Raw genomic sequence first — 14,399 nt, forward strand, 5'->3', positions numbered from 1 at the left:
TAAAATTCATTATTTATAAATAGAAATTCAATCACCTTATCACTTTTAAATCTTATTTCACATGAAACATAGCATCACAGACACTCTTATCCCCACGTTAAAGAAAACCACGAGCATCTCGATTTTAGATGGGTCAAGGAGAAACTTGCGGCTTTTTGGGTTTAACATCGAGATAGACCAATACCATTGGGCCACAGAGCCACAACGGTAACGAGCTACAAGATAATTTTTTCCCACCAACCGACAATGTGATAAACACGTGTCCTATCATTATCTGTCGCCAACCTGGCATCCATTATTATTTTTAGCTTCCAATGCGTACATGTCAAGCTAAAGCAACGCTCCACCGCCTCTGAATATAGAAAACAGATCCGCAAGGAACCGACTTTATGATACGAATAAATCATAGCCATCCACGTTAGCAATCACAATTTAATCTTAGCCTTCTATCTCGTGCATATCTTTCTATAAATAAGACGTCTACGAAACCGGTTTCGATCGTCTTGGCTTTGGGAATGGATCCAGGCGATGGGTAATTTTGTTCCTCTTCTCGTGTGTAGGCTTCCATGATACGAACTTCTTCGTTGTTTTTCTTTCGTCTCTGCTTTTGTGATTTGCGATCTGTGTTATTATGTGAAATTGGTTCCTTTATTTGATCAAAGCTTTCATATCATCTCACATGTGATATGATGTCGGTGCGTGTATGATTGGTTTTTGGATTTCAGTTTTGGAATTTTCACGGATTGAATTAGCTTGGGCCTTTTTGATGCGAAAGGCAACAGTTGGTTTGACTGATATTTTTCATACCTGATTTTTGTTGAAGATTTGCTGCCTGAGGATTTGTCTGTATTTTGATTTTATTGGATCGTCAAATTCATGGTAGAATTCTTGCCGTTGTTGTTGTGGTGTTAGGATTTGAAGAAGAAGAACTGAAGCATGGCGTTGTTGATGCGAAAGGCAACAATTGGTTTGACTGATATTTTTCATACCTGATTTTTGTTGAAGATTTTTCTGCCTGAGGCTTTGTCTTTATTTTTATTTTATTGGATCGTCAATTTCACGGTAGAATTCTTGCCGTTGTTGTTTTGTGGTGTTAGGATTTGAAGAACTACTGAAGCTTGGCTTTTGAAGTCTTTAAGTTATGAGATCAGGGTCCCTAATTTGGTCTTCTGTGATCAGTTGGGAAGTATACTTACAATATTGAGCTTTTTGCCAATTGCTTGAGTGGTGCCTATGACGATAGATTGATGAGTTTCCATCATAATTAATAATTTGGGTTTTGCTTACATTTGTCTGTCTTTCAAGTGATCGTGAAGGACTTTTCTGGAAGTGCCTTAAGTTATTTGATAATATTTTTCTACCGAAACATGGAGTTTGAGCCCTGGATTTTCTGTTTTCCAGGTTCCTAAAAGATTGACAGACTTTCCACATGGACCAAGATTGATCCATATTTTTCTTTGATAAGCAATACTCTGCTCCTAAATCACCGAGTTTTGCTGGATATTAATTCCCGCAAGTGTAAAGTGTTGACTGTTAACCGTGTTTTTGTCGCCAGGGTTAGTTGGAGCGTCGAAACGTTGATTTGGATATTAGCCTTAGTGGTAGAAGGGAGTTTTCTATGTCCTTGTATTAAGTTTGCGTTTTTGCGGTTGATCTTCTGTTACGTGTTGCTCTTTTCATATTCCTAAACTGGCTTTTTTTTTTTTTTTTTTTGTGCTGCTACACTGCCTGCAGATTGGTATATATTTGGATTGTTTGGTTGGTCCATCTTCTGGATGCGGCTTTGGGATCTCAAGTTCAATTTCCATTCTTGTTCTGGAATTATTCTTTATAGTTTATCAATACTTTCTTCAAATTAGACTGAAATGAAAGTTCGCTTTCTTGTTTCCTCAGGGCTTGTTTCTGTCTTCTGTTGGAGATGGATAGTAAGCTTGAATAAGGGATTTTCTTAGTGGTAGAAAGGAGTTTTCTATGTCCTTGCATTATGTTGGCGTTTTTGCGGTTGAGCTTCTGTTGCGTGTTTCTCTTTTCATATTCCTGAACTGGCTTTTCATTTGCTGTTTCACTGCCTGCAGATTTGTTTACAGTGGATTGTTTGGTTGGCCTAACATCAGAAAGCGGCTATGGGATTTCAATCTTTTCGTGTTCAATTTCTGTTTCTTGTTCTTGAATTATTCGTTGATACTTAAAAATACTTCCTTCGCAAGTTGGACTGAAATGGAAGTTTGTTTTCTTGTTTATTCAGGGCTTGTTTCTGTCTTCTGTTGGAGATGGATTGTAAGCTTGAATAAGGGGGTTTTTTGGGATGTTCAATGAGTAACATTTATTTATGTTATTATACATCTTTAGTGTAGCGGTAGATTCTGAGTCTAGCTGTGTGGTTTTTTTCAGGATTCTATGTATTGTCTGAAGAAGTTGATATATAGATCTATCAGTAAGGCAAACGGTGAACAGGGAGTCTTCTTCCCCCCTTAATTAGAGCGATTATGGTTTCTAGGGAATGATAGTAGAATCTGAAATGGATTTACTGATGTCTTCCCAGGGATCCACCGACTAAAGATGTGACTGATCTAAGAGTCTTGTGAGAGGATATCGTTTAATTTATATAGAAACGCTTATTTACTCTTTTGTTTTCCATTCGTTTCCGAACTCTATTCTGAAATGTAAGCCTTGTTGGATGATGTTTTTCCAGGATCATTTGTGAATGGAGAAATTTATGGTCTCTGCATGGATCAAGAGCAGGAAGTGTTTTATTTTATATTATGATTCCACTTTTGATTATGGATAAAATGATTTAGTACTCTTGAAAAATGGAGTCTCATTGTGTGGTTTGTTACTTGCAGATGAGTTGATTATATTTTTCTCAGTTTTGTGTCTCTAAGTGAACTTTTTGGTTTCTTCATTATTGTTACTTAGCGCGGTTCTTGTTCCCAACATCCATGGTTAATCTTTCAACTTTGTGGGAGTTGAAATCAATTGTGGAGATTTGGTTATGCTCCTTTTGCAACTTTTGGGATATAAGCTCTCGACTGATGGAGATTTCTTGAAACTTATATCCATAATCTTTCCTTTTCATGTCCTTCCTGCATGTTTATGATCTCTGAGCATAGATGGTGTGATTTTTACAGGATTCATTGGTCGCGGAGAAGTGTGTCCCGGTGAAGTGTAGGAATGATTTACGCTCTCTCTTTCTATGTTCGAATATTTTAAAATTCCTGAGTCACTAGCACTTGAGTCTGAATTTGTATGTTTGCAGGTCTCTTGGGTCTCACTTGTATTTGAAGTATGTGTATTAACATCAATGAGGGAGTGTATTTCTTTTTGCTGCCCTGAATTCTTTTTATTTCCTCTATTGGACAGTTATCTGAGTTCTTATTGTCTCCTTCATCAGGTCTATGACTATTGTTTTTGTTATGGAGGGAGTATGATCTTATTGTCTTTTCATTCTGCTCTTGAACTTTTCAGACAGATCTTATAAGAAGCTGAATTGCAACTATATTATGTGCTTTCAGGATTTTCTGAGAAATATGTGGTGGGCTGTCATGGGTCAGAAGTGATTTTCTTTTGTATGGAGCTAGGGGTTCAGTGCTACTGGTTTCTTTGGTGGTTATCTACTTTTTGTTACCCTTTCATTTCTGTCGGTGTTTTCTGATCATCAATTTGGTTACTAATTGTAGTGTTTACATAATAATTTGATCATTTGGAAGATTCACATGGACAAATATGAATAATGTTTAAACAGTTTCTTCTTGGACCTGATTCTGGTGGTTCTTTATGCGTGGGTAGCTTGAGATGTTAAATCGATGTAATTTTTAATTGGCTTCAGGATACGAGATTCAGCTGTGTATCTATTTTTCATGGTTCTTTCAACTCTTTTTGGTTGACATCGGTATGAATTAAACTAAATCTGGAGGGTTCTATCTTGTCTTAAGGTTTTGTTTCTGTCTTCTGTTGGAGATGTGGTCTGAGTTTGAACGTAAGGGGGTTTTTTTTGTATCTCAATCAACTTGCAGTTTTTATTTTTTTAATAATGGTAAATCCTGAGTTTGGCAGTGTTGATTTCCAGGATCCAATTATCTTTTTGGGGCATGTGAAGAGAATAATGTTACGATTAAGTCATCATCAAAGAGTCATCAGGGCAGTTCTTTTTCAGCCATGTTCAATACATTGTGCTTCTCCAGCTTTTGGAAAGTGTTACTACATTCTGAGCTGGTATATCATCTGTGATTTGTGAAAATTTTACTCGAGGCTTGCTTTCTTCTGAGGGGTTGTTTTTCTTCTGTTGAGAATGTGAAGTAAAAGCTAACGGGCCATTCTTTTTCAAGTAATGGTAAAAAGTTTATGATTTTAATTGATGGCATCTAGAAGTATAACTTCTGTTTAGTGAAATCCATGAGGCGTCTGATTTAATAGTTATGAAGACCAATGCCAATGTTCCTTTTGCTATCTTGGTTGCTCATTTTAGATGGCTGAGTTAGGTATAGAAAAACTTCAGCTTTTTGTTCTGGATTCGAGCTGGTGACATTGTGGGTTGGGACTTCAGTTTCAGGAGGGAGTAATGTGCAATAACTTTCACATTATTTTTGTCCCAATCTTTTTTTTTTTTTTTTTGGGGTGTTGATTATATTTCTCCAATATTTCATTTTTGTCAGTCTCTCTTCCTGAGGTTTGACTGTTGTGCTGGACATACGAGTTGGATAATGAATGGACAAATGGTTATAATTCCTAGTCTTGCGAAAGAGAGTGAGTTGGTTCTTTGAACATGCTTTTCCATTTCATTTTAATGTTCTTCCCCTTTGGTTCTGTTCTGTTGTTGATAGTTTTTCTTGAATTGACACTCATGGTAATTTGATATCTCTGCAGCTACTTGCATTTGTTCCATTTCAATGTTTGGTGTCTGCAGCTATTGTTGTCTAGTTTTTGGCCTATTTCTGATTCCTGGTCTGTTCACTGGATCTTCCTCATGTGTTATGCTTAGTTCGAGATGGTGATGGCAAGGTTGTGTGCAGTTCACATTTGATATGGAATAAGGCAGTTGGTTGTATGCAAGTGGTTCCCTCTTACCATGAGAGGGCCTTAGTGGGTCTGGTGGGGGTGTAAATGGTCAGGAACATGTTGTGTTGTGGGAAAAGGACCAGGCAGGCTGGCATGTTGACATTCTCGCCCTTTGTTTTATGAGGAATTGTATTTTGAGTGTTCAGCGAAACTTGGCTTGATGCATGTCTTTCTTTGTTTCATTTGTGAGACTGGTTCCATTGAAGGGGCTCGGTATGAATTTGTCAGTGTTCTGGTTATCTATGGTTTCTGCTGTTTCGAGCAAGAGCTTGAAAGTGTTTTAAACATTATCGTAATTATGATCTGCCACATGGCATTCTTTGGTGTACCACTCAATCTCGTTAGAGGTTTGTATTCTGTTTTTTACAGTGGGTCCTCTGTTTAATTTATTGGTGGTCTTGTTTGGGTGGAATTCTTCTGAATTGTCTGTATTTTGAGTGTTCAGCGAAACTTGGCTTGATGCATGTCTTTCTTTGTTTCATTTGTGAGACTGGTTCCATTGAAGGGGCTCGGTATGAATTTGTCAGTGTTCTGGTTATCTATGGTTTCTGCTGTTTCGAGCAAGAGCTTGAAAGTGTTTTAAACATTATCGTAATTATGATCTGCCACATGGCATTCTTTGGTGTACCACTCAATCTCGTTAGAGGTTTGTATTCTGTTTTTTACAGTGGGTCCTCTGTTTAATTTATTGGTGGTCTTGTTTGGGTGGAATTCTTCTGAATTGTATGTTAGCTGTTTGTTATTAGATACAACTTAATGAGTAAATTATTAAGTATTAGTTGTTTACTACATGGCTGTTATAGTTAGTAAATTATTAATGAGTAAATTATTAAGTATTAGATGTTTATTAGATGGTTGTTAAATAGTTATTTATAATTACTAGATTATTAATGAGTAATTTATTAACCTTATTTATAAATGTAAATTAAAATTTTTAAGTTATTTTTTAGAGTAAAATAAATTATTTGTGAATGTTATTTTTCTGGAGTAAATTATGTATAAATGTAAGTTAAATGTTTATAAGTAATTATTTATTTATAATTGCTAAATTATTAATGAGTAAATTATTAACCTTATTTATAAATATAAATTAATGTTTATATATGTAAGTTATTATATGTTTATTAACTGCAGTCTGACTTTCATTGTCACAATTAGTGAAATATTTATTTTATAAGTATTAATATTTTATTAATATGAATTATTTGTCACTGAAACTGTCTTCCGAGTATTTATTTTAGTAACAAATCAATTTTACTGGTTGTAAAAGCTAGTCTAATCTGTTGTCGTTGACCATCACTACTGATTATATCTGAATTAACAAAAGCCGTTGTGTTAGCTATCTACTGATTTGAAAATTTTTTGATTTCCGTTGCTAATTATAGTTGTCAGACATCTGATGAAATTATATGGTAAAAGTTCAAGGGTCCCTGCTTTGTGTTTCTTATATGCGATTTCTGCTGTTGACTGTAGTGGGGTTTTCTGCTTATATGGTCTTGAGTGTTTGAGTTTTTGTCTTGTTTTGCGTGTCATTTTGTTTGTATGCATGTAACTCCGCCTGTGTGGCTTAAGAGCACAGCCGGTCCCAAGCCCGGATTGAAAGGAGGAGGGCTGCAATTTTATATTGATGCTTTTCTCTGCATCAAGTTTACTTTTCAGTTGATGCCTATCTCTGATACTTACGGATGTATTAATTCTATGGAGCTTGTAGCTGGATGGTGGTTAGCCTTTCTTGTCAGGTGCACTGGGGACTGGTCTTTGTCTTCTGTATTGAGACGACAGGGTTAAGTGGTTGTGTATCATTAGGGTTCTACTGTATTTTCCGTATCAAAATCTGGTTAAATTTGTTGCTATCTATTTGGAGGACACACTGTTTGATGTGAATGAAGGTGGGAAGTGATCTCTGTAATGCAAAGAGTCGAGCGAGAAAGTTGTCACAACTGCCCACTTCTTTCTTGAATAATTTTTTTATATTTTATCTACAATTTTAGTAACTTATTTTAATATTAAATTCGCAATTTTAACGTGCACTTTTTATCAAAATTACTTTTTTAAATATGATTTTAAATTAATTTATATGTTAGATGGTAGTAACAATTATAATAATTAAGATAATTGATATTATGCCCTAATCATTTTTTTCTCATTAAGTTCAGGGATATTTTGCCTAATCATATACTAACAACGATTGGGAGGAAATTAATCTATGCGGTGTGAGAATCCATTTGAATTGAAAATCTTGGATTGGATTGAATAAACACGAATCACGATATTAAAAAATTACACCAACTAATTGCACTGAAATACTATGGTCTAATCACGACAGGACAATACTTACATTGTTACCGTTCTAAAGGAATTGATCTTGTGGAAAAATCAAATCGAATTGATCCATCAGAGCATTTATTTGATTTTGTTTTTCGATATGATGACGAATTTTTCTTTGCAAGAAACACGTTTTTTGGTTTTATTGGATATTGTCACAAAATTTAAAGATTTAATTAAATTTTAACAAAATTTAGACGCTTTCCTTTCTCAAATATCTATAAAGTACATGAAAACTATGTTTGTAATAATTTTTAGAGTTGCAAGTATAAAATGATTCATAAATTGAATAAGTTATGCATCATTTTAAGTTAAATAACTTATTAACATAATTAAGTAAAGATTGGAGTGTTTATATTGGATGATGTGCTTTAGTTTTGCTATATCGGTCATCTTACATTCGATATATCTTATTGATATTATGTTTATTTTATGTATTTTTATTATCTCATTTGAATTGGGGAGTCGTGTACAAAAATTTTTCTTTCAATTTGAAAATAGATTCCATGAATTTTTAAGATGTTACTCAAACATAATAATTAATTTTTTATTTTAAAAATAAATTAAAAATTAAAATCTCTTATCTTAAATGAATTAAGTTGAAATTAATGTAAAGATAGTAGGATTAAAGAAAATGTAAATAAAGAGAAAACCATGAACATCTCAATTTCAGATGGGCCCAAGAGAGGCGTGGGCTTTTTGGGAATATGTGAACATAACAACTGAATAAACCATTAAGGCCCACAGAGCCATTACGGTAACGTTCAACCAATTGGCTGCGGCAACGTTATAAACGCGTGGTCAATATTTATCTAGAGATAACCAATCTGGCATTTGATTAGTTTTACTTTTTAGTTTTCGTTTTTCAAGCCTCATCCAAAAACGCGTACTTATCAAGCTACCGTTTCTGACTGAATGTAGAAACCGCGTACATAAGACACCGACTTTATTGTACAAATAAAGCATAGCCGTCCACGTTAGCAATCACAATTTAATCTCAGCCTTCGATCCCCTGCCCACCTTTGTATATATGGGACCTCTACTGCACCAATTGATTTGTCTCGGTTCTGAGTTTTGGGATTGGTGAACCGAGCCGATCGGTAGTGTCGTTCCTCTTCTTGTGTTTAGGCTTCATCATACGAATTTCTTAGTTGTTCGGTCTTATCTCTGCCTTTGCGATCTGCGATCTGTATTAGAATGTCATATTTTGTTATCTTTGTTTCGTTTCTTTGATCTAGTTTTCATATCATCTTATATGCGTCATGATATCGGCTTCTGTATGATTTGGTTTATGGATTTCAGTTTTGAAATTTGGTGATTGAATTGGCTCGGGCGTTGTTGATGCGAAGGCAACAGTTGGTTTGACTGATCCTTTTGATACTAGCTTTTTGTTGAAGATTTGTCTGCCTGAGGCTTTGTTTCTTTTTTGATTTATTGGATCGTCAATTTGATGGTAGAATACCTGCTATGGTTGTTTTTTGGTGTTAGGTTTTGAATAAGCGGAAACGAAGCAGGTTTTTGAAGTCCAAGTTACGGAATCAGGGTCACTTTTTTGGTCTTCTGTAATTGGTTGGGAGGTATACTGAACTTTTTGTGTTTTTTTGGGTTTTCTATGACGATGCTCCGTCCTCTTTTATGAGGTGAAGATTGATGCGTTTTCCATCATGATCAGTAATTTGAATTTTTCTTCTTCATTCCAGATAATGAAATAGTATGGGTTTTGAGTATCTTTCAAGTGATTCTGATTATAAAAAACTTTGTTTCATTGCCTCATATTATTTGGTAAATTATTGATACTGAGAAACTTAAAGAGTGTGAGCTGAAGTGTCTGTTTTCCAGGATCTCATGCATCGGTGTTTCAGGGTTTGTACATGCACCAAGATGGATATATTTTTTTTTTTTTTGCTGTGTAGAAAGGATGATATGGTCTCGTATTGGTCTTAGTAGTAAAAGGAAGAGTATTTTACATCCTTGTATCAAGTTGCATTTTTGTGGTTGATTTTCTGTTATGTGCTTTTTTCATGTTCTTTAACTGGCTTTTTGTTTCTTGCTTAACGTCCTGCAGATTCGTTCATAAAGGAATTATCTGGTTGGTCTAGCATCTGGAAGTGGCTCTCAATCCTTTCTTTTTCAATCTTTATTGTTGTGCTTAATCAATTATTAATAGCTGTATCAATAGTCTTTTTGTAAATTGAACTGAAAAATGGAAGTTTGCTTTCTTATTTCTTCAGGGGTTGGCTTATGTCTTATGTTGGAGATATGTAGTAAGCTTGAATAAGGGGTGCTCTTGGATTTTAGTTAGCAATATTTATTTTTCTCCCCAATTTTTTAGAATAGTGGTAGAGCCTGATTATATTTGTGTGATTTTCCAGGATTCTATCTGTTGTCCAAAAAAAAGTAGATATATATATCTATCCGTAGCGCAAACACTGAACAGGGAGTTCTGTTTATCCCTTATTAGAATTTATTTAAACCTTACTTCAGAACAAAATGGAGTTGATGCTGTTTTTCCAGGATCGTCTGTGCATTGAGAAATTCATGGTCTCCGCATGGAACAAGATCAATTTGGGGAATCTTTCATTCAATTGGTTAATGTTCTTTTTTTGATGATGTGATACATTAGCGGTTGTTATTTGGAGACGAATTGAGTGATGCTATGTATTCTTCTCAGCTGTGTGTCAAGGAGGAAACCTTCTGTGCGGTGATTCTTGAGTTATTTATTTATTTATTTTTGTTTGTTCATTATTACACTAGCAACAGATCTTTCCAGTATCCATAAATTGTAGGGAATGGTTTCGTCTAAACTATCTTTGGAACCTTGTGAATAGGAATCAAAAGTGGAGATTTAGATGTTTGTTCTGCAACTCTTGTGGGGCTATGCTCTAGCTGTTTATAGAGTAGTTTTCTTGGACATTTGCCAGTAATTGATGTTTTGTATGCTTCCAGTTATTTGCCTGCTCTGAGCATGGGTGGTGTGATTTTTCCAGGTTTCAACCAGTGCAGGAGAAATATAGGGAATGAATTTATTTAGTAACGCTCTCAGTGGTTTTATCTCATGCTGTGGGGACGAGCTGGCAGAGGGATAAGGAAGCTACCTACCCCTTTTGGTGTTCCTATGATACAATTTTTCAACATTCTAAGTTGATGGTTCAAGAATTTTAAATTGAGTTTTTGCAGGGATTTATACCATTTTTGTTTTGAAGAATGTGTTTTCACGTCACTCAGAATTTGAATCGTCCTTTTCAATGCATGCCTTGCTCTGATGTACAGTGGAATTGTACTGCGTCCCCAGAGGCCTAAGAGACTGGTATTTTTTATGGAGGAGTACTTTTTGCTCTTAAATTTTTAGTTAATGGGAATAATCTGCTGAATTTCAACTGTACTCTGTTACATGCTCTACTGGTTTTCTGGGGGTCATTTTGTTTTTGTTATCCCTTTAAGTACAGATCTATATCTAATATGGTGAAGTCTCGTCAAGGAGATCATCGAGTGCTAAATATAACATTGAGGCTTTACATGGACCAATACTAAAGTGTGGTTTTTGCGTGGGAAGCTTAGGATATTAGTTAATTGATGTGTGTTAACTTTGGGACCTTTGGATCGGCTTTTGGGTTGAGAAGGGAGTTCCTTTTGCATTCTTTCTTGTCAAGTTGTATTTTGTGGGTCTTGATCTGAATCGTGTTCTCTTTTTCATGTTTTTTTTTTTTTAAATTTTTTTTGTAGAGATTCCCTTTTGAATTGAACTAAAGCTAGAGGCTTGCTTTCTTGTTTTCTCCGGGTGGTTACTGTTTTCTGTTGAAGATGTGAAGATGTTTTCTTGCGGTTCTGGGACCTGTATCCGGCTTTTGGGTTGAGAAAGGAGTTCCCTTTGTATTTGTTCTTGTCAAGTTGGTATTTTGTGGGTGTTGATCTGAAGTGTGTTTTTCCTTTTCATGATTTTTTTTTTCATTCTCTTTGTTTTGTGGGTCAGTTTTGCACTTGTTGAAGATGTGGACTGAGCTTAAACAGAAGGGGTTTTGCACCTTATCAATAATGTAATTAATGTTTTTCATTTTCTAGATAATGGTGAATCCTGAGCATGGTAGTGTACTTTTCCAGGATTCATTTTCTCTTGGGGTCGTGTGGAGAATAATGTCAGCAAAGAGTTGAACAGGGAGTTTGTTTCCAGTCCTGTTATTACATTATTGTTTTTCAGTTTCTAGATAATGGTGAATCCTGAGCATGGTAGTGTACTTTTCCAGGATTCATTTTCTCTTGGGGTCGTGTGGAGAATAATGTCAGCAAAGAGTTGAACAGGGAGTTTGTTTCCAGTCCTGTTATTTATAACATATTATTCTCTAGCTTTTGGGAGGTGGCAGTACATTCTGAACTGGTATGGTTTAATGTATTTTAAGGGTTAGATGGACCAAAGACTGTCCAATTGGTGTTGCCTTTGCCATACCTCTCTCAGAGCTTTATATCTTAACAACTTCTTTCGTTCTTTCTTTTTTTGTTTTATTCAATTTATAATTTTATATTCATGTCCCATCAAATTTTACTTGAGGCTTGCTTTCTTGTTTTCTCAGGGTGGTTACTTTCTTCTGTTGAAGATGTGAAATAATCTTAAACAAGGGGTTATCTTTGATCTTGATCAATAATATAATTTAAAACTTTTATACTTAATGGGTATTGATAAATTTCCCAAGCATGGTGATATTTTCTAGGATGCAATTTTCTTTTTTTCTGGAGACGTATCAGGAATGGTTCGTTTCTGCGAGATATGGCATCAGGGAGTTCTTTTCAATTCATGTTGCAAAACTCTCGAATCACTAGAAGTTAAAACGTGTAGAGCTCTGAGCTGGTTTTATGTGTTTCTAGGGGTTCAGCAGCGCAAAAATTGATTTCAAGTTTTATTTGCCTTTATGCTATACCTTTCTCATGATCAGGGAGTTCTTTTCAATTCATATTCCAAAAATTTATGATTCACTAGTATTTGGAAGTACAGAGTTAGAACCTGAGCTGGTTTGCTGTATTTACAGGGGCTTGTTTCCGTCTTTTGTTAAAGATGTGTGCTGAGCTTGAACAAGAGGGGTTTGTTTGATCAGGGAGGTTAAGTTGTGTTAAGTTACTATTCTTTATCTTTTGGGAAGTGATAATACATTATGAGCTTGTTAGTTTGATGTGTTTCCAGGCGTCGAATGGACCAATGGTTGTTTAATGGGAGTTGCTTTTGCTTTATGCCCCTCAGATTTGTGCTGATCCTTTCTTTTTTCTGTTTTTTGTGATTTTCTACTAGTTTTAGTTTGCAATTTTACAACCTGCCCTGTTTCTTCAGGGTGGTAACTTTCGTCGTCTGTTGAAGGTGTCAGCAAAGTGTGACCAGGGAGGTCTATACTTCTTTTCAAGTCATGTTGCAAGAAGTTTATGATTCACTAACATTTAACACGTAAAACTAGAGCCTGAGCTGGTTTGATGTATTTCCAGGGGTTCTGCGAGGAGAAGATTGAGTTCTGGGGTTATTTGCCTTGTCATAAATTTTTCAATATTTTATTGATCTGTTACTATGTCCATCTCTCTCTTTTTTCCTTCTCACCTTGGTGTGGCTATAATTTCAATCGATATGTGGATTCTATTATTGTCGTCCCAAGCTTTTTGTTTTTGCAGTGATCAACACTCCCTCAATCTTGCAGAACTCAATGTGAGTTAGTTTTAAGCTTTGATCACTTCACTTGACTTTTCCATTTCATTTTCTGCGTTCTCCTGTGGTTTTCCTTGCTGAATATGATAAAAACTGTTTTATCTTTTTTTTTTTCAAGAAGATTATACTGTTTTATCTTATTCAATATCTGCAGCTATCTGCAATTCTGTTCTGTCTATTCAAGTTAATGCAGCTATCAGTAATATGCGTTGTTTTGTTATTTGGTATCTCCCGCTAGTGTTGGCTAGAAATTGGACAGCATTTGAGTTACTGGCTTATGCACTTGGATTTTCCAATGTTGTGTAATGGTCGAATCAGCATGAGGAAAGACAATTACATTTTGGAGAGTCAGATTGTTAGAGACGACTGTTAACTTGTTTCTTTCAAAAGGAGCTGTGCTGATTTTGCTGATATGGTGTCAAAATAGAATGGTGTCTGTTTTTCTTCTTTTGTTGTCTGGTTGGTTCCGTTAAAATTTGGTCAGTGTTTTACTTAGGTATAGAAAATTCACTTTGGTGGCTTGTTGATCAATATGAGCTTGGAAGGTTTCCTTCTAGGAATATTGTTTTGTTTCCTTAAAAGAATGATGTATGGCAAGCAAACGTAATCCATTGGTGTGATGAGGCTGAGTCGAGTTATCTTCTTTTGTTTTAATGCTGTGGATCAAAATCGAGTTCATGATTGGTGTTGATTTCTTCCATTGATCTGTTAATGAGGTTGGCAATCTGAGGTTTGTCTAGGGCTTTATCGGGCTTGGGTGCGTGGAAGTGGCTTTTTTTTTTCCTGCTTAAATTCCTTGTTTTGGATATTATGTTATCTAATATGGATTTATTATCAGTACAAATCATTATTTTTATTGAAATGAATTGTATAATTAACATTTATTATTATTAAGGCTTAATTAGTATACTTGTGAATATTGAGATATTCTAACACAAAAGTATTCAGTATCATTGCGAATTATTTGTTATTAAACTAAATATTTCATAATAATAATATTAACTCACTAACAAATTACTAAAATATATATATATATAAATAAATAAATATACACTGCAATTGATTTGAATATTTATTAATTTTTGTACATTAGCTTTAAACATTTTATTAATTATTTTAATTTAATAATTATCTTCTACTAATTTTAAATTTAAATTATTGTTGATATGTAATAAATTTCTGTCATTTCTAATTATTATTGTTTTTATTTTGAAGATTTTCGGTTATAGTTATGTATTCATTGGTTATTTTTTAAATATGTATTATTTTATGCCATTTCTGCTTTGGGTTGTGGTTGAATTGCAAAGACAATATTTGGATTGTTTGCTCACGCCCTTGCAAG

At 34.7% G+C, this 14,399-nt stretch overlaps 1 long non-coding RNA gene across 13 annotated transcripts; it reads left to right on the forward strand.

Moving 5' to 3' along the window:
• The first annotated feature begins 417 nt into the window (after nucleotides 1–417).
• LOC105633729 (uncharacterized) lies at nucleotides 418–7,085 on the forward strand. Of its 13 annotated transcripts, none has more exons than XR_016322412.1 (6): nucleotides 418–3,422; nucleotides 3,513–3,603; nucleotides 3,827–3,976; nucleotides 4,067–4,212; nucleotides 4,653–4,743; nucleotides 4,864–7,085. It is a non-coding gene; the product is annotated as an uncharacterized LOC105633729 (long non-coding RNA). The 13 variants fall into 13 exon arrangements; XR_016322413.1 differs by having other exon boundaries at nucleotides 421–556; nucleotides 913–967; nucleotides 1,098–3,976; XR_016322414.1 differs by having other exon boundaries at nucleotides 538–556.
• Nucleotides 7,086–14,399: the final 7,314 nt, after the last annotated feature.

Source organism: Jatropha curcas, chromosome 9, assembly GCF_041381405.1.
Source record: "Jatropha curcas cultivar XTBG-Jc1 chromosome 9, XTBG_Jcur_1.0, whole genome shotgun sequence".
Classification (NCBI taxonomy): Eukaryota; Viridiplantae; Streptophyta; class Magnoliopsida; order Malpighiales; family Euphorbiaceae; genus Jatropha; species Jatropha curcas.